An 18678-nucleotide genomic window follows, 5' to 3' on the forward strand; every position below is an offset into this window, starting at 1 on the left:
AAAAGAGGGGAACTTGAGTACAATAGCAACATTTCTTAGCAAAAACATTTCAGAAATACGTTCTCTCTGCAAAATTCAAGTCAGTTCATGTTAACAGTTGCAGATTGGCATGAAGCTTTTCTCTTTCACAAATGTGCATGTATGCCAGTCTGTTTCAACAAGCATGAATTTAGTAGTACACATTTGTGACAGAGTTACATGTACCCAATAAACCATTTTTGTGTATTTTGTTATGTCAAGATGAAAAATCAATGTTGAAGCAAAGGAGTTAGTGAAAGGGATTTTTGCAGATGGGCAGTGTACATGGTACAAAGGTTTCTTGCTAGATATTTATTTTTGTGACACAAGTTCACCATTCAAAAAAACCAATCTGTACCATTCAGAGATGTTAATCTATTCCATAAGAAATGACCGCCCACTTATGACCATGGCAGTGATCCCTCCCATAGACAGCCAATGTATCACCTCAACCGCCAGTGCGGTATGACCACTGACCACGGTGGTAGCAACCTACAGGCTGGCGGAAGACAAGGATCCACCCACCATATTATGACATAGCAGACTGTCAGGATTTCTGGGAAAGAGATTACCTCCAGAGACATAGAGGAGTCTACGGCTGCCATGGAACCAGAACTGGAAGTTTTCCCGATACTGTAGAACACGTTGGCAGTTCAGGAGCACCAATGCTGAGGAAGATGACAACAGTGAGTACAGCCGCCTAGCACATAAGGGAGAGAGGGGAGAGTGACACACACATGCACAACAAACACCATACACCCAGAACTAACTTCACAGTAAATCGACAGCAACAGAACCCAGGAGCAACGAAAGCTAGGACACAGACCTCTGGTCCAATCAGATACCGAGCGTAAATTAAAATAAATAATTAATAACATACATACAGGCAGGGCTATTGGCCAGTACAAATTATGCAAATGGGCACAGGGCAACGTCCAAGGCCCAATGTGACTCCTGACAACATTGGCACTCCACTGGGCAGGGGCATCATCGAGATGGTAGGCAGGCACCTCAGGGGGTTGGGGGGTGGGTTAGGGGGTTCTTCTTGGGAGTGGGGTACCTAGGCTTTGGTTTGGGAGGGGAGGGTCATTGCCCTTCTGTTTTGGGGTGGAGGAGTGGCCTTGGGACTGGGGGCTGTAGTTCCACTCTTTTGCACCGTAGTGGCAGGAGTACTCTTTGGGGGAAGAACAGGAGTCGACTTGGAGCTAGAAATACTGGGCTGGGAGGTGGGACTTTTCTCTTAGGGGCAGGACGGGGGTGGGGAGGGAAGAGGTCAAGGCGGGAAAGGAAAAGCTGATTAAGACCAATGGGGAGGGGTGTGGGAGGGGAAATGGGAGTGGAGGTAGAGGGAGTGGTTGTTGTAGGAGGTGTGCTGGACTTGGGTACAGGTGCATGGACAGTGTGCATGTGTGAGGTGGATGGCTGGTGAGTGTCTGAGTGGGAGTGTTTATGTGTCTATGGAAGGGGAGGCAGACAGGGTGGGGAGGACAAACAGGATGTATGTTGAGGTGGTGTCTGCAAGTGAGGTGGGTGTGCTACATGAGGTGGTGATGGTGGTGGTGGTGATTGCACATGTGGTGTGTGGGGTGCACGTCTGTGAGTATGCTGTTGTGGTGACTGTGGGCAAGGCTTTACAGGTGGCAGGATCTGGGACTGTTGATGCAGTGCATGCAGGTGTGAGTGCTGATGTGACTGTGAGGATGGGGAGACAGTGGAGACAGAGGCTGTTGTGTGTGCATCTGTGTGTTGGCTGTGTGTGTGTGCTTGTGGAGTGAAGTGTGCTGCCTGTGTTTGTCAGTGTGAGTCCTGTCTGTTGTTTTGGGTGCATGCTTGTCAGAATGTGTGCTTGGGATGGGTTGGGGAGAGGAGACAGGGACTGTGAAGAGGTAGTTGGAGGGAGGACAGAAGAAACAGGGACACTAGCTGCCATCAGAGAGGAGGCCAGAGCCTGAAACGATCTCTGTAGGGCCACCAAGCCACTGTGAATGCCCTCCAGGTAGGCATTGCATTGCTGCATCTGGGATGCCAGCCCCTGGATGACATTCACAATGGTTGACTGCCCTACAGAGATGGATCTCAGGAGGTCAATAGCCTTCTCACTGAAGGCAGCAGGGCTGACTGGGGCAGGGCCTGAGGTGCCTAGGGTGAAGGAGATGCTCACCCTCCTGGGTGAGCATGGGAAACTGGGTGGGGGGCTACTGGGAGGGCAGTGCTGGTCCTGCATTTGCCCCTAATCAAGCACACACATGACCCGTACCTCTGCATTCACATTGCCTGCAGCCATACCCCCCCAAATGACATACTGCTAGCACACACATACATCTACATGCAGCCATGTTGCATGCAGCATACCCATGATGTACTAACCTGTTGGTCTGGAGGGCTACACAACTGCCCATACAGGGGTAGGACCCCATCCGTGAGCCCCCCAACTCCTCCGATGTGAAGGCTGGGGCCCTTTACCCTGTAGAATGGGCCATGACAGGTTCCAGACACAAGTCACAGCAGCAAACACAGTGGAGATGTCGTCAGTGGAAAGTCAGGATTCAAGTGAAGTGGTTGAAAGAACATGGCGGTCATGTCTGCGGTGGGGGAACACCCTCCCTGCCGGCGTTGATCATCATTGGTTCCTGTACTCCATAGAGCCCCATTTTAGCCAATGATGAATTGCACAGTGGTGCAGACCGCCGTCTGCCATGACTCCTATCTCCGGCGGAGTGGGGTCACTTCCACCTGTCCCTGCATACAGGATAGGCGGTTGCCATTTCCTACTTCTAGTACTCATGTTTGGAATTTATATGTGCGTCATTGGTGTTGTGTGTACAAACCTAGACAATATTAGCGTCCTACATACATACATGCTCTGTGTACTATGAGGTTGTGTGTCCATAGGTCCTGTAGTCACACCCATTTTACTTTTGGCTCACTTGGATACCAACCACTGCGGAGGAATAGGAGGAGGCAAGCACCTGTGCACAGATCCCGTGTGTACTTGGCTACACTGGAGGACCGGCACATCATACTCACCTATCGTCTGGACAGGGCCGGAATCACAGAGCTGTGTGCACAATTGGAGCCTGATCTGCTACCTGCTATCCGTTGCACCACAGTGATTCCCCCTCTTGTGCTGGTACTGTCAGTGCTCCATTTCCTGGCAACTGGTTCTTTCCAGGTGACTGTTGGCTTGGCAGCAGGAATGTCACAGCCAATGTTTTCGATTGTTGTTGGAAGGGTTCTGGCTTCCATGCTCAAACACATGTGCAGCTGCATCTCACTCCCCCTGAGTTGGGATTTGCCCACTGTAAAGGCTGGATTCTACGCAATGGGACACATACCACATGTGATTGGGGCCATTGATGGGTCTCACATTGCCTTAGTCCCTCCTAGGGCAAATGAACAGGTGTACAGTAATAGGAAGAGTTTCCACTCTCTCAATGTCCAGATGGTGTGCCTTGCTGACCAGTAATTCTCCCACGTCACTGCCAAGTATCCTAGATCTGTGCATGATGCCTCTGTCTTGAGGAATAGTAGCAGGTGATGGCGCGACTTCAGAGGCAAAGAGTGTAGCTTATACGTGAGCTTGAGTCTCCACCCAATGTATGTCAGTGTATGCCTAGTGGAGTCATACCCCATGCCATTATGCATGGCTAATGTGTGTCCCTCACTTCTTCTAGGAGACTCTGGCTACCCAAACCTGTCCTGGCTCTTGACCCCTGTTAGGAATACGAGAACAGGGGCTGAAAATCTGTACAATGATGCTTATGGGTATACCAGAAAGATTGTGGAACGCACTTTCGGTCTCCTGAAAGCCAGGTTTAGGTGCTTCCATTTGACAGGTGGATCCCTATGCTACTCTCCTGAGAAAGTCTGCAGGATTTTGGTGGTCTGCTGCATGCTGCACAATTTGGCCCTCAGACGCCCTTTCCCCTATCTGCAGGAGGAGGGGGGTGACAAAGCACCTGTAACAACAGTGGACACTGAGGACAGTGAGGAGGAAGAAGAAAAGGATGTGGACAACAGGACACATATCATTTAGCAGTACTTCCAATGACACTCAGGTAAGACTGTTGATCTATACATGTCTCCATTTTAGTAAAGTGCTATGTGGCTGTAGTGTTGTGCCAGTCACTACCTTTGCATCACAATTGACTGCCACCTATGCCTTTCCTTATTGCAGATGTTGGTGTGGTTACAACAGTGTACTGATGTCATGACTACAGACTGCTGAGACATATTTGTTGGATGGATTGACATATTTAGGGGCATATTTATACTCCGTTTGCGCCGAATTTGCGTCGTTTTTTTCGACGCAAATTTGACGCAAAACTAACTCCATATTTATACTTTGGCGTTAGACGCGTCTAGCGCCAAAGTTCATGGAGTTAGCGTCATTTTTTTGCGTGAACACCTTCCTTGCGTTAATGATATGCAAGGTAGGCGTTCCCGTCTTAAAAAATGACTCCGATGCATATGCGTCGTATTTATACTCCCGGGCAAAAATGACGCCCGGGAGTGGCCGGGTCTAAAAAACCCGCATTAGCGCCGGATTTTAGCGCCTGGGTCAGGGCAGGCGTTAAGGGACCTGTGGGCTCAGAATGAGCTCAGAGGTGCCCTCCCCTGCCCCCAGGGACACCCCCTGACACCCTTGCCCACCCCAGGAGGACACCCAAGGATGGAGGGACCCACCCCAGGGACATTAAGGTAAGTCCAGGTAAGTATTTTTTTTTTTTTTTTTTTGTGGCATAGGGGGGCCTGATTTGTGCCCCCCTACATGCCACTATGCCCAATGACCATGCCCAGGGGACAGAAGTCCCCTGGGCATGGCCATTGGGCAAGGGGACATGACTCCTGTCTTTGCTAAGACAGGAGTCATTTCAATGGGGGATGGGCGTCGTAAAAAAATGGCGCAAATCGGGTTGTGGCGATTTTTTTGCCTCAGCCTGACTTGCACCATTTGTGGACGCCCATACGCCATTTTCCCCCTACGCCGGCGCTGCCTGGTGTACGTCGGTTTTTTTAACGCACACCAGACAGCGCCGGCGGCTAATGCCGGCTAACGTCATTGAATAAATACGGCGCCCGCATGGCGCTTCAGAATGGCGTTAGCCGGCACTAATTTTTTTGTCGCAAAACTGCGTTAGCGCAGTTTTGCGTCAAAAAGTATAAATATGGCCCTTAATGACATTTGCACAGGATAATGCAGTTCAATACAGTTCAATACATTGCACATTTCTATCAGATAAAGCGCTGTTACTCAAGTTGTGTTCAAGTGTGTTTATTTGACTTTTACAAAAACAATGGGAATTGCAATTGAGTGGGGTGATGGTTGGCAACACTCCAGTGTAGTGGCCCAGTCTGTTTGTAGCACACGTCCAGTGTCCAAGGGGCCATAGGAAGAGGAGCAATGGCAGTCCAAAGTGAAGAAGTGGAACACAAGGGGGGCATTCTTGAGTGGCTCATTTCCTGGCAGTGGTCTTGGCAACTGTCTGTGGTGTCTGTCTGGTTCGGAGGGAACGTTTATGGGGTAATTTACCTTCTGCAGGAGGAGGGGTGCTGGTAGCCTGTGAGTCCTGTGGCAGGGCCTCCTGTCCACTAGCTGCAGCAGATGTTGAGGGCTGGTCAGTACACTGGCTAGTGGTAGGGCCCGCTTGTGTGCTGTGTACTCCCACATGATATAAACAAAAAGGCCAGGGCACACCCAAACGTCAATATCCGTATAGTGGATCCAGGTAGTGGTAAAAAATAAATCGAAGTCCAAGGAACAGATGACACTGGATATTTATTGATAGGTGAAAATTGTGATCGCTATTCCAGTCACAGACCACATGAGGCACAAATCCAAACAGCCAACAGCTGACACGTGTTTTGTCTCCTAGACTTTGTCAAGGCTGTGAAATAAATAAACAATATATATATATACATATATATATATATATATATATATAGATAGGATGGGACATTTGCTACTCTAATATCCACACCCAAAATATACGTGGAAAAAAGACCCAACCATCTAGCCCAATGTGACTAGATAAATCATACGAACAAAAAATATTATTTTCTTGAGAATGTGGAGAAATAATAGAGAAGTGTGACTTAGTTAGAGGGATGCATGACCATGTGTGATCAAAAAAGGCTCCCAGAGAAAAGTACAATCTGTAATAGACCAAAGGGGTCAGATTCTTTTATACGAAGTAAGACAAGGCCCAACACCATAAAGTGGCAGTACGCTAATGTACACAAACGTAATGTCAATTAAAAAGACAAACCGTGCAAACTAGAGTAATACGTGGAAACGCCATCTGAATGAGAAGAGAGTTAAGACAAGAGGAAAGAAACCATATGTCCAGAGGTAAAATACCTTCAGATAAGTAAGGGATGTAAGTAAAGATAGTTGAAGGAGTTCCAATACAAATAAGTTGTGAGTCTCCAGGTAGAACAATGATGTCCAGATTACACGTGGAGTATGAAGGCCATGATAAGCCTGAAGAAAGCAGGGAAAAAGGAAACAAACTGTAAAAAACATGAAACACTCTGCGTCCAATTTAGCATAAAAATAGGGGTAAATGAGGCATAAAAGCATGTGTAAGATGACTTATAACAATATCCCATGATCTATAGTCTAAAAGGGGTCTGTTTAGAAAAAACAGGCGAGCTAGAGTGGAGTGAGAGGGTGATGTTCGCCATGTCACTCAGAACCCCTGCAATGGAGGCCATGGTGGTCTTCAAGGACTGCAATGACCTCCTGGTGGTGATCCCCCTGCAGCCGCTGGTTCTCCTGCATGATGTCTAACACCTGAACCATCCTGTCCTGGGATTGTTTGTATGCTTTCAGGACATTTGTGAGTGTCTCCAGGGCAGTTGTTTCCCTAGGACTGTCCTCCCCCTGGCACACAGCTGTCCTCTGACTGTCCCTGGCCCCTTGTACCTGTGTCCCCTGAACGGGGTACCCACTCCCACTGACACCAGGACCTTCATTGTCTTGCCTGTGTGGTTTTGACTCAGGTCCCTGTACAGGTGGGCCCACTACTGATTGACGTGTCCTTGGGACAGAGGTTTGGTGGCGTTGGCTGACTGCTGTGGTGTTTGAGTCTGAGGGGGGACCCTGTGGTGGTCTGGCTGTGGAATGTGGTAGCCGACTGACCAGTGGTCCCAGATGGGTCAGGGATTTCATCCAGATCAAGACCTTCAGAGTTGCTGACATCACTGAGGGGATCTTCTGGTGGGAGACTGGGTTGCTGTGGCACCTCCTCGCAGTGACATTGGCTGGGGCACCTGTGAGGATGTGAGTGATTTCTTAGGGTAATTGTCTCTCACATATTGGCCTTTTCTACCTTTCCCAATAATATTGGTGTTGTCCTTCCACCTTTGGTAGTGTATGATGACGGATTGTGGGATTGGTAGTTCTCCATGCTGTCTATGCATTGCTGGTGGGTGTGAATTCTGACCAGGGAGGGATGAGGTTACAGTGTGTTTGGCATGCAGGGGTAGATATTTAGGTGTGGTAATTGGGGTGGTGCACTGTGTGGGGTGAAGTGGAGTGATGGGAGTCAGGGTGAGGGGGTGAGATGGCATGCAGGTATGGGGTCGTGATAGGTAAATGATGGTGACTTACCTGTGTCTAGCCCTCCAGTGACTCCAGTTGGACCTTCAGGATACAGTATTGCCAAGACTTGCTCCTCCCATGCTGTCAGCTGTGGGGGAGGTGGTAGGGGTCCACCGCCAGTCCTCCTGATGGCAAGCTAGTGCCTTGATGTAATGGAACGCACCTTCCCCCGTAGGTAGTTCCACCTCTTCCGAATGTTGTCCCTTGTGTGTGGATGTTGTCCCACTACGTCAACCCTGTCCATGATCCTCTGCCATGGCTCCATCTTCCTAGCAATGGAGATCTACTGTACCTGTTCTCCAAACAGCTGTGGCTCCACCCTCATCCGCAAGTCCTCATCAGTGAAACAGGGGTGCCTTTGTGGGGACATGGATGTTGTGTGGTGTGTGTTGTGCAGACGGTGTTGAGTAATATGGTGGGGTGTGTGGTGCATGACAAATGTATGGGTAGTTGTGGTGTGTGTGTGTGCAGTTGTCTCTGGGTTTGGCAAAGGTTTGTGGGTGATGTGGGGGGGTGTTTTATAATGCTGTTTTTGTGTCAGGTGTGGGTTTTTTGTTCTGCCCAATGTTGCCTTTTTTTGTTTTTGGGCGGCCATTTCAGCCATGGCGGTGTGCACCACCAATGGTTTACCGCCATTGAATGTCCACTGTGGTGATTAGTGGGTCATTATTTGGAGGGCGTTGTTTTGGTGGTGTAACGGTTTGGATACTAGTTCCAACAGTTTACTGCGTTCGTTGGGATTGTCAGATTTGTGGTTGTGGTTGTGGCTGGTTTCTGTCGGTTTGGTGTGTCATAATCTGGTGGACGGATGTTCGCCTCCACTGCAGAATGTTGGCGCCCGTCACCACGGCAGTATTCTGAATTTAGCACCAATGTCGTAATGAGGGCCAGTGTGTATTGTACCCACTTGTAAGGAGATTTATCATCACGTATGAATGTGTTATGTAATGTGGGCTATGTTCCACCCTTTGAATCACTGTTCCTTTTAGAAGGGAAGTATGATTAATGAGAAGGCGAGCCCTTTGGGGCTTGAAAGCCATGCATGTATTTTTGCAAGTCCCATGAACTGAAATAAGTAAAGTTTACTGTAAGGAGCTAGGTTCTGGCTCCAGTGCCCTCTCACTTTTTGCCTGGTTTTGAAGTGCAACTCCAACTGAAGTACACTGCGATCCTGCTAACCAGGTCCCCAGTGCCAGTGTTACTTCCCTAAAACAAGATACCTGGTCACTTGATCCCTAAGTGACCAGACCCTTCAGCCCCCTGTAATTCCTTTGTAAATGGTACCCCTGGCACCTAGGGCATGGGTACTCGAGAGTGCCCTTGGAGCTTCAGCACGTGTGCCACTCTGAGGAGCCCAGCACCAACCTTATACAGACTGCCATTGCAGGCTGCATGACAAGGTGCTCCCAAAATTGAAAACAGGAATTGGCACACACTTGTGTGCCATGTCCCCTAAAACACTGCTTGTAATAGCTGTAAGTCACCCCTACAGCAGGCCTTCAGTATATTACAAGTGCATATACATATACATGAGCAAATATGCCCCTACTATGTCTTTGTCAATTCTTAGACATAGTAAGTGTGCAGGGGAGCCATTTTAAATACATGTGTTGGACACTAGTCAATACAAGTTCCCCGGCTACGCGATGGCTTCTCCGAACCTTAGTATCAAACACCTCATATTAATAAAACCTCACTGATTTCAGAGATGGAATTATTAATACATGCACCCAGAGGGCACTGTAGACGTGCCCCCTGAAAAACCTACCAACTGCTGGTGAGCTCAATGACCAGCTCTGTCCAGCCTGCTACCAACAGACCTCCCAGGGGAAGAGCCTCCACTCTCGAGAGGTCAGAAGCAAAAGCCTGTCCGGGCTGTGGTGTTATCCACCCCTCCCGACAGGATGACCTGCATTCCAAGGCAGGTGCTTCAAAAGAAGCCTAACGCTTTTCATATGCAGAACTGACCTTCCTCAGAGGAGGATGCCAATCACCCTGCCTCAGGGCCCATCTGGCACTTGGCCCGGCTGGAAAATTAGCTATGTAGAAGGTGTGTCACACTTTCAGACTGGAAGGGGACATAACTTAGGAAATTTTAAAATTTTGCATGTGGTGTAATTCAGGAACTCTGGACAGTGGCCATCTAGGGGGTGTAGTGACCCCCAGGGTAAGTAGTCCATTGGCTACTCCCCTTCACTTCCTTAATGCCCCTTAAATTGAGTATTTAGGCAACCCCCGATACCATATCCTCATATCATCACTGGCCACAAAAGGAGAAGTGGACAAGAAGCCTGCTGGACATGAAACCAAACAGCATGACTGGCTCAGCACCAACCTGCTGCACCCAAACCTCAAAGAGAAACTGACCTGCCCTGCAGCTGCAGCCTCCAAGAAACTTGGAGAGATGCCAGTGCTTTGCAAATCACAGAAAATAACTCTCTTGGAGTGGAAGAGGTGCTGCCAGGCCCTCTAGAAGGTGCTGCCAGGCCCTCTAGAAGGTGCTGCCAGGGCCCTCCCTGTGCACATCCACTATGGACTTCACAACAGAGTCTGCAGACTGCAACCACGAGTGACCAGGAGGCTAAACCTAATGCCCTGGGATACTTATGCCCCCATCTGCCCCAGTCTCAGAAGAGGAGAACGAAGGTTGTCCCCACGTCTCCCCACCTCGTGAGACCTGAGCCCACTTGTGGTTGGGGCAGACTGGACCCCCAGTCCACACCTGCAGAGTGTTTCTGTGGACTCCCCTGTAACCACTGGAAACTCCAGTGCTGTCAAGTGTCTACTTTTAAGAACTCTATAAATTAATAACAGAAAAAGTATTAATTTAAGTCCAATGATCTTGGTATCAAAGTTTATATAAAGTATGTGTTATTTTTATTAATTGGTGTTCATTTCTTTATTGAGTGTGTGTCTCACTTACTGCATGAGTGTGTGCCTTACATGCTTAACACTACCCTCAGATATGCCTAACTGCTCGACCCCACTACCCAAAAAGAGAGCATTTGGGGTGTCATTTGGGCCTCAGTGATACCTCTGGGGATTGCTTGGACTATTTGCACAGTGTAGCTCATTTTGGTCCACTTTATAAAAAGCCAACTTTCTACAGTTACTATATTAAGTAGTTTGCATTTAAAATGTTGTAGATGAATTTAAACATGTTAAGATGGTGTCATTAAGAAATGAGCCAGGCTAGTCCATTGTATGTGTTTTGTGCTTGCATTCAACATAGGGCCAGATGTACAAGGTCCTGGCACTTCCATTTGCCACACTAGTGTAATTTTTTTCACGCTCATGTGGCTCAAGGAGGCAATTTTCGCCACACCATATTTACAAAGTAGCGCAACGCATGCATTGCACCACTTTGCGACCCCTTGTGTCATAATGTGTGGGAGAGGGGGCGTTCCAACATTTGGAGGCCATTAAAATTGGAATGGTCAAATCTAATAGATTTCACTGAACCATTTTTGGCATCATTTTTAATGCCTGCTCAAAGCAGGTGTTAAAATGACATACCCATTTTAATCAATGGGCCTCCTTGCACTTTGCTGCACTAGTGTCAAAATCTTTGATGCTAGTGCAGCAAAGTGCGATAGTAGCATCAAAAATGTTCACCCAATTGGCCTAACGTGTGCCATTGCATGCGGTATTGTAAATACGGCACACTCATGGTGTTGGTAGGCGGGGCAGGGGCAATGCAAGAAAACTGGTGCATCAGCATTGATGCACCAGTGTCTTGTAAATGTGCTCCATAGAATTTAAATAATGTAATTATGGTGGTTGACATCGTGAACAAGGTGATGAAAGCCAAAATGTGTCAATGTTTTGCCTCCCCATTAAACCTACTTAGTACCTGAATTAGATCCTGGCAGGGGTATCCCGCCCCATTATTATAATCCCATAATATCCTATGGAAATTGTGATACAGCGGACAAGATATCTGCCACGTTTGTGACAGAGCAGCCCTGCCATCAGGATCTGATTAAGGACCATATTATTTTCAAATCGGCCTCAGAGTGCTGTGCTCTTTCCGGACCTATGGAGGGAATTTCAATTACCTTTTAAACAGAGCACTGGCCTTGGGCCTGGTTAGCAAAACCCAGGGCACAATCAGAGACAGAAAACACCAGTATCAGTCAAAATGGGGGCAAAAAATAGGTGGGACACTGCAAAAAGCCAATTTTCTCTCACAACCCCTCCTGCTAACATGCCCAGGATACTCAGACCAACGCTGGGAGAATATACCTGGTCTGTCAGGCGAGAAAGACAGTGAAGAAAACTGCCTTACATCCTTCTGTTAAGGTCACTCCCTCTGGGCAGTTGACCCACCACAACAGTGACAGGACCCATTTTAACCCCTTTGCAGCCAAGGACGTAACCGTTACTCCCTGGGACCAGCTCATGGAGGGTGCACTAGCGCTAGGGCAGATCTGCCTAGTATAATTAGGTAGATCTGCCCCTGGGGGGAAGAAACCCCCTAGACACCAGGGATAATTTATTTTGTTTATTTTTATTTTTTATATGTGGGGAGTGACCCCTTAGGCAAGGGTTGCTCCCCGGGGGGCAAAAATAATTTTAGGCCATTTCTGCCCCCCCTTGGGGGCAGATCAGCCTATTTATATTATCTATTTTTTTTGTTTACCTTATTTTTGTTATATATGAGGAGCGACCCCTTAGGCAAGGGTCGCTCCCCTGGGGGGGAAATTGTATCTAGGCCATTTCTGCTCCCCTTGGGGCCAGATTGGCCTATTTTTATTAGGCCAATCTGCTCCCAAGGGGGGCAGAAATCACTAGACACCAGGGATTTTTATTTTTTTGCATCAATTTCACACCAGGGGAGCGGCCACTTAGGCAAGGGTCATTCCCCTGGGGGGGCTAATTTATTTTAGTCCTTTTCTGCCCCCTTGGGGGCTTATTGGCCCCAGAGATTTTTTTTTGCGCCAATTTTACGCAAGGGGAGCGACCCCTTAAACAAGGGTCACTCACCTGGGGGGGGGCAAATTTATGTTAGGCTATTTCTGCTCCCCTTGGGGGCAGATCGGCCTATTTCTATTAGGCTGATCTGCCCTCAGGAGGGCAGAAACCACTTAGGCACCAGGGATTGGTGTGTGTGTACGTGTGTTTTGTTTGGGGGACAACCCCTTGGGCAAGGGCGCTCCCCATAGACTATTTTTGGAAGGCCCATCTGCCCCCAAGGGGGGCAGAAAGCCCACCAGAGACCAGGGAGGATTTTTTTCCCCCAAAAAGGGGGTGGGGGTATGGCCATAAAAAATGGGGACAAAGTTGTTGGCCGATAAGGCAATTACCACTGATCCACACTCCTTGGGGGGGGGGGAGAAAGTCTACTAGATGCCAGGGAATTTAAAAAATAAATAGTGGGGTGGTGGCTACCAACCATTATGGGCAGGTTATGCCCCCACCACAACTGAAGGGGGTAACAGTCTTTCAGCTCTCCTCCACACACTAAAACATCTTATCCCATGGCAAGCAAGAGGACATTTGATTATTTAGGGTTTTGGTTTTACATTTGGGCCTTGAGAGCTTGGCTAACTCTCAAAATCGTCCCACTTGGAATGGTGAGGGCTGCACTATTTGGACTTTGGGACGCTGCCATGTAGAAAAATCCACAAGACCTAGACACATCTGAAAGCTAAACATCTGGGTTAGTCCAGGGTGGTGTGCTTCACAAGCATCCCGCACCATTTTCTTACCCACAATGCCCTACAAACCTCCAACTTTGATGGAAATCACACATTTTTCCCCATTTGTGGGATGGAACCTTCCGGAATATGCAGGAATTCAAAATATTCCTAGCACCCAGCATTGTCTCATCTATACTGATAAAAATTCTGTCCCACTTGTCAGCCTAAAATTTTTTTTTTCCAACTGCCCTTTTGAACCCGCTTTGGTTCCCCCTCAGTTTTGACATGTTGTTGGCTCATCCCTGTCACAGGCACTTGGCCCACCTACAAAAGTGAGGTATAATTTTTACCGGGAAACTGAGGGGAACGTTGGGTGGTAGGACATTTGTCCCGGTGCGGTGATCCCACACAGAAATGTGGAAAAATTTGATTTTTTAGCTAACACTGAAAACAATGGGAGATCCATACAAGTCACACCTCCCTGGACTCCCCTGGTGTCTAGTTTTCAGAAATGTCTGGGTTTTGTAGGTTTCACTGTATGGCTGCTGAGCCCAGGACCAAAAACTCAGGTGCCCCCCTCAAAACAGGTAGTTTTGTATTTGATAATTTTGATGTGTCCAGATAGTATTTTGGGGCATTTCCTTTTGGGGGCACTAGGCCTACCCACACAAGTGAGTGGCCATTTTTATCTGCAGACTTGGGAGAACACTGGGTGGAAGGAATTTTGTGGCTTCTCTCAGATTCCAAAACTTTCTGTCACCGAAATGTGAGGAAAAAGTGTTTTTTTTCTAGCCAAATTCTGAGGTTTGCAAAGGATTCTGGGTAACCGAACCTGGTGAAAACCCCATGAGTCACCCCGTCCTGGATTCCCCTAGGTGTCTAGTTTTCATAAACGCACAGGTTTGGTTGGTTGCCCTCATTGCTGGCTTAGCTAGAGGCCAAAATCCACAGCTTGGCATCTGGCAAAACACAGCACTGTTTTCTTTGGGAAAATGTGATGTGTCCATGTTGTGTTTTGGGGCATTTCCTGTCACGGGCCCGAGGCCTACGCAAACAAGTGAGGTACCATTTTTATCAGGAGACTAGGGGGAACACTGTGAGGAAGGACATTTGTGGCTTCTCTCAGATTTCAGAACTTTCTGTCACCAAAATTTGAGAAAAAGTGTTTTTTGGCCAAATTTTGAGGTTTGCAAAGGATTCTGAGTAACAGAACCTGGTGAGAGCCCCACAAATCACCCCATCCTGGATTTTACTAGGTGTCTAGTTTTCCAAAATGCAGGTTTGGCAGGTTTCCCTAGGTGCTGGCTGAGCTAGAAGCCAAAATCTACAGCTAGGCACTTTGCAAAAAACACATCAGATTTCAATGTAAAAATCTGATGTGTCCATGTTGCGTTTCCTGTCGCGAGCATTAGGCCTACCCATGCAAGTGAGGCACCATTTTTATCAGGATACTTGGGGGAACACAGAACAGCAAAACAAGTGTTATTGCCCCTTGTCTTTCTCTACATTTTTTCCTTCCAAATGGATGACAGTGTGTAAAAAAAGAAGTCTATTTGAGAAATGTCCTGTAATTCACATGCTAGTAAAGGCATCCTGGAATTCAGAGATGTGCAAATAACCACTGCTTCTCAACACCTTATCTTGTGCCCATTTTGGAAGTACAAATGTTTTGTTGATAACTATTTTTCACTCTTTATATATCAGTAAATTAATTGCTGTATACCAGGTATAGAATGAAAACTCATTGCAAGATGCCCTATATGTCCCCGCAACCAGAATAGTCCAGCAGACGTAACAATATATTCCTTTAAAAAATCTGACATTGCAGGAAAAAGTTACAGGGTAAAACGTGGAGAAAAATGGCTGTTTTTTTACCTCAATTTCAATATTTATTTTATTTCAGCTGTTATTTTCTGTAGGAAACCCTTGTAGGATCTACACAAATTACCCCTTGCTGAATTCAGAATGTTCTCTACTTTTCAGAAATGTTTAGCTTTCTGGGATCCAGCTGTGGTTTCACACCTATTTCTGTCTCTAACTGGAAGGAGGCTGAAAGCACAAAAAATAGTAAAAATGGGGTATGTTCCAGTGAAATGCCAAAATTGTGTTGAAAAATTGGGTTTTCTGAATCAAGTCTGCCCGTTCCCAAAAGCTGGAAAGATGGTAATTTTAGCACTACAAACCCTTTGTTGATGCCATTTTCAGGGAAAAAAACCACAAGCTGCATTCTGCAGCCCTTTTTTCCCATTTTTTGAAAAAAAATGAAATGTTTGCTGTATTTTGGCTACTTTCTTGGTCTCCTTCAGGGAAACCCACAAAGTAAGGGTACCTCTAGAATCCCTAGGATCTTGGAAAAAAAGGATGCAAATTTTGTGTGGGTAGCTTATGTGGACAAAACGTTATGAGGGCCTAAGCACAAACTGCCCCAAACAACCAATAAAAGGCTTGGCACCTGAGGGGGGAAAAGGCCTGGCAGCGAAGGGGTTAAGTTGGAACTCCACCACAGGTTTTTGGTTTCTTTATCCCTTGTTGCCTTGGGTAGTGAGGTGCCCACCTCTTCTATCCCTAACTTTGCTAGGGCAGTATCTAGCTTACCCACAGGGGTCACTTGATTATCCCCATCCTGACCACCAGGGAGAGGGTAACCTAACTTGCTTTTGGCTATAGGGTCTGCCTCTCATGGCAAGTACAGTTCTGCAATGAAGACCGGCACCCAGCAGAGGATACTGACGGCTTTCAGTATCCAGAACTACACCCTAAGCTCTCCACTGACATATGGGTAAGCTGCTTCAGGGACAACAGTGGGTTCCTGGAACCTCTCTTGCTGTTTAGACTGGTGTGTTACCATTTCATGTAGCAGGCATTCTCCTTCCACTTTTCTTTCTGTCAGTACAGGGTTGACACCCTGCTGCTGAACAGCTGCATGACTGCTAAGGAGTTCCTTGTGGTATGGTGAAGCCTTACCTGTGCCAACTCTGGTCTTCTTCCTTATTGGCCTTTGGCTCACTGGATCTCTCTTCAAGAGTGACTTACCTTTCCTCTTCTTTTTCTCTTTCTTGTAGGACCCCAGTCTCCTTAACTGTATGGGCTGGCTCCCCAGGATCTTTGGGTTAGGTGGCTCCCTGGGTCAGACCAACCTCTGAGAGGTCATTGCCTAGGATACAATTTAAGGGGAGGTCAGCACTGACCGCCACCTTATATCAGTCAAGGGTGCCCTCCCTTTCCAGGGGCACTATGGCTACAAGTTTGGTTGTGACCTCACCTTGGGCTACCATTACTCTCCTTGTTTCCCCGGGCACATACAGGGCTGTGGATACCAACCTGTCTCTCGCTATGGTGTAACTGGCACGTGTATCTGTCAGGCCAGTGATAAGGATCCAATTCACCTCAAATGGAGTGAAAGACCCTACTCCCACCCTCAGGGATCACCAGGTTAGCATCTGGAACTATCTCCCTGCAAAATGCTATGAGGGCCTCCTCATGTGAGGAGTCCTCTCCTGGGGCTACACTGGGCAGCCCAATGCTAGCCTCCTTCTTGGGATAGGTTGACTCTTGTAAGCACCCACCTATCAGCTGTCTCCCCCAGTTCTCTTAAAGTAGACAACTGAAAATCAACTTGATACTGGTGTAATTTGTCCGAGGTTCAATAACTCAGCATATGCTCCTTCATGAACATATTGTAAAGCCCCTCATAGATACTTACCTTGCTACCATGTATCCAGCCCTCTAGTGCCTTTACTAAGATGTCAACAAAGTCCAACCAAGATTGACTGCTAACTTTCTGGGTGCCCCTGAACTTCACCCTGTTTTCCTCTTGAGTGAGACCAAACTTTCTTATGAGAAACTGTTTCATGTGGGACTAAGACTCTGCCTCTTCCCCCTCTAGGTTCAGGAGCCTATCCCTCCTTACTACTGGGATCAGTTCCCAGGTAAGTGAACCCTAATATTGAGGGTTAACCCTTCAAACTCTAAGGGCCCTCTCAAATGCTGTCAGCCATTTACCAATGTCATCACACTCCTGATACTTAGTGACAATTCCCTTGGGCAACTTTGGGTCAAACTCACAACCCCTTGACATCTCAACCTCTGTTTCATGGGCATCTTCTCTTCTTTCCTCAAGTGCCTACCTCTTGTTGACCAGGGCCAAAGTTTCTGCCTCTTGAGCTCTGTGGGCTAACTGGGCCTCAAATTCTCTCTCTTGGAGGGAGAGTTCTACTACCTCCTGGGTGTATCCTATAGACTCCCCCTTCCCACTAGGAAGGGGGAGCTTGGCCCTGGTTACTGAAGTGGTGGAGAGGCAGTAATCATCCTCCTCTTGCAGGCTGACAGGGCAGTCCCCCCTCCTATTCTATGTCTGGGATCCCATCTGCTTCTACTAGCATTGTCCAGGCCTTAAGAGACGACACCAGCTCTGCCTTCCTAGTGTTGGTATGGGCTTTCTGCACATTGCCCTAAGGTCAGCTACAGTGAGTGTGGGTAGGCTAGCCAGATCAAGCTCCATGATATCCCTAGTATTAAGTCACGCAAACAAACAAAAGAAAATTTGGCACCAATTGATCAGAACAATTTAGAAAAATGAAAAATTAAGTAAAAAATGGGAAAAAAAGAAAAATTAAGTCCTACTTCTTGTTTCAAGGTTGGGATCTGAGTTGCTGGACTGCTCTCCCACATTCATCCCTGGTTCTGGGCTGGCAAGCAGTGGTACACCCCTGACCAATTGGGTACAGAGTGGCATACCTGTATGGTGACAACTTCCTTAGAAGTGTGGCATGTTTTTGTCCCAGAAAGCACTTTTACACAAAATCCAAAATGGACAAAATTTTAAGACTTTGGAAGTACTTTTAATTCTAAAGTCACATTTCAACATGGTTTTATATTAAAAGAAGCCTGCAAGGCAGGGATGATTTTAAAATGACAGCAGACAACACAGCAATACACACTTAAGTGCATTAAATCTACTGTTAGAAATTTGCTGCTGAAAATGGAGAGCAACTATATCGCCAAACACATATAAATGTCAGATTTGCAGACTTCTACACCTCTCTATATGTACCTCTGAGCATACTCCACACACCTACACAACGTTTTGGAGGAATTTAACCTTTTGTGATTGCAGGGAGAGGAGAGGACTGACCTGGGAAGACCCACTTCCCTTCAACAGATCAGAGTAGCTATAAAGGTGATGGCAATGGGAAAGGTGGTGAGAGCAGACAGACTCCTGGCAGAGTTCTATGCCATCTACAGAGCTGACCTGGCCCCTAGGCCATTCAACCTCTACGCGGAAGCACTGGAGATGGGTCAATGCCCTCCCACTACAAATGAAGCCATAGTTATACCCTTTTTGAAGCTGGGTTGCCCAGCCATAGATGTGTTATCATATCATCCACTACCCATGATGAACATGGTCTCTAA

Source organism: Pleurodeles waltl, chromosome 5, assembly GCF_031143425.1.
Source record: "Pleurodeles waltl isolate 20211129_DDA chromosome 5, aPleWal1.hap1.20221129, whole genome shotgun sequence".
Classification (NCBI taxonomy): Eukaryota; Metazoa; Chordata; class Amphibia; order Caudata; family Salamandridae; genus Pleurodeles; species Pleurodeles waltl.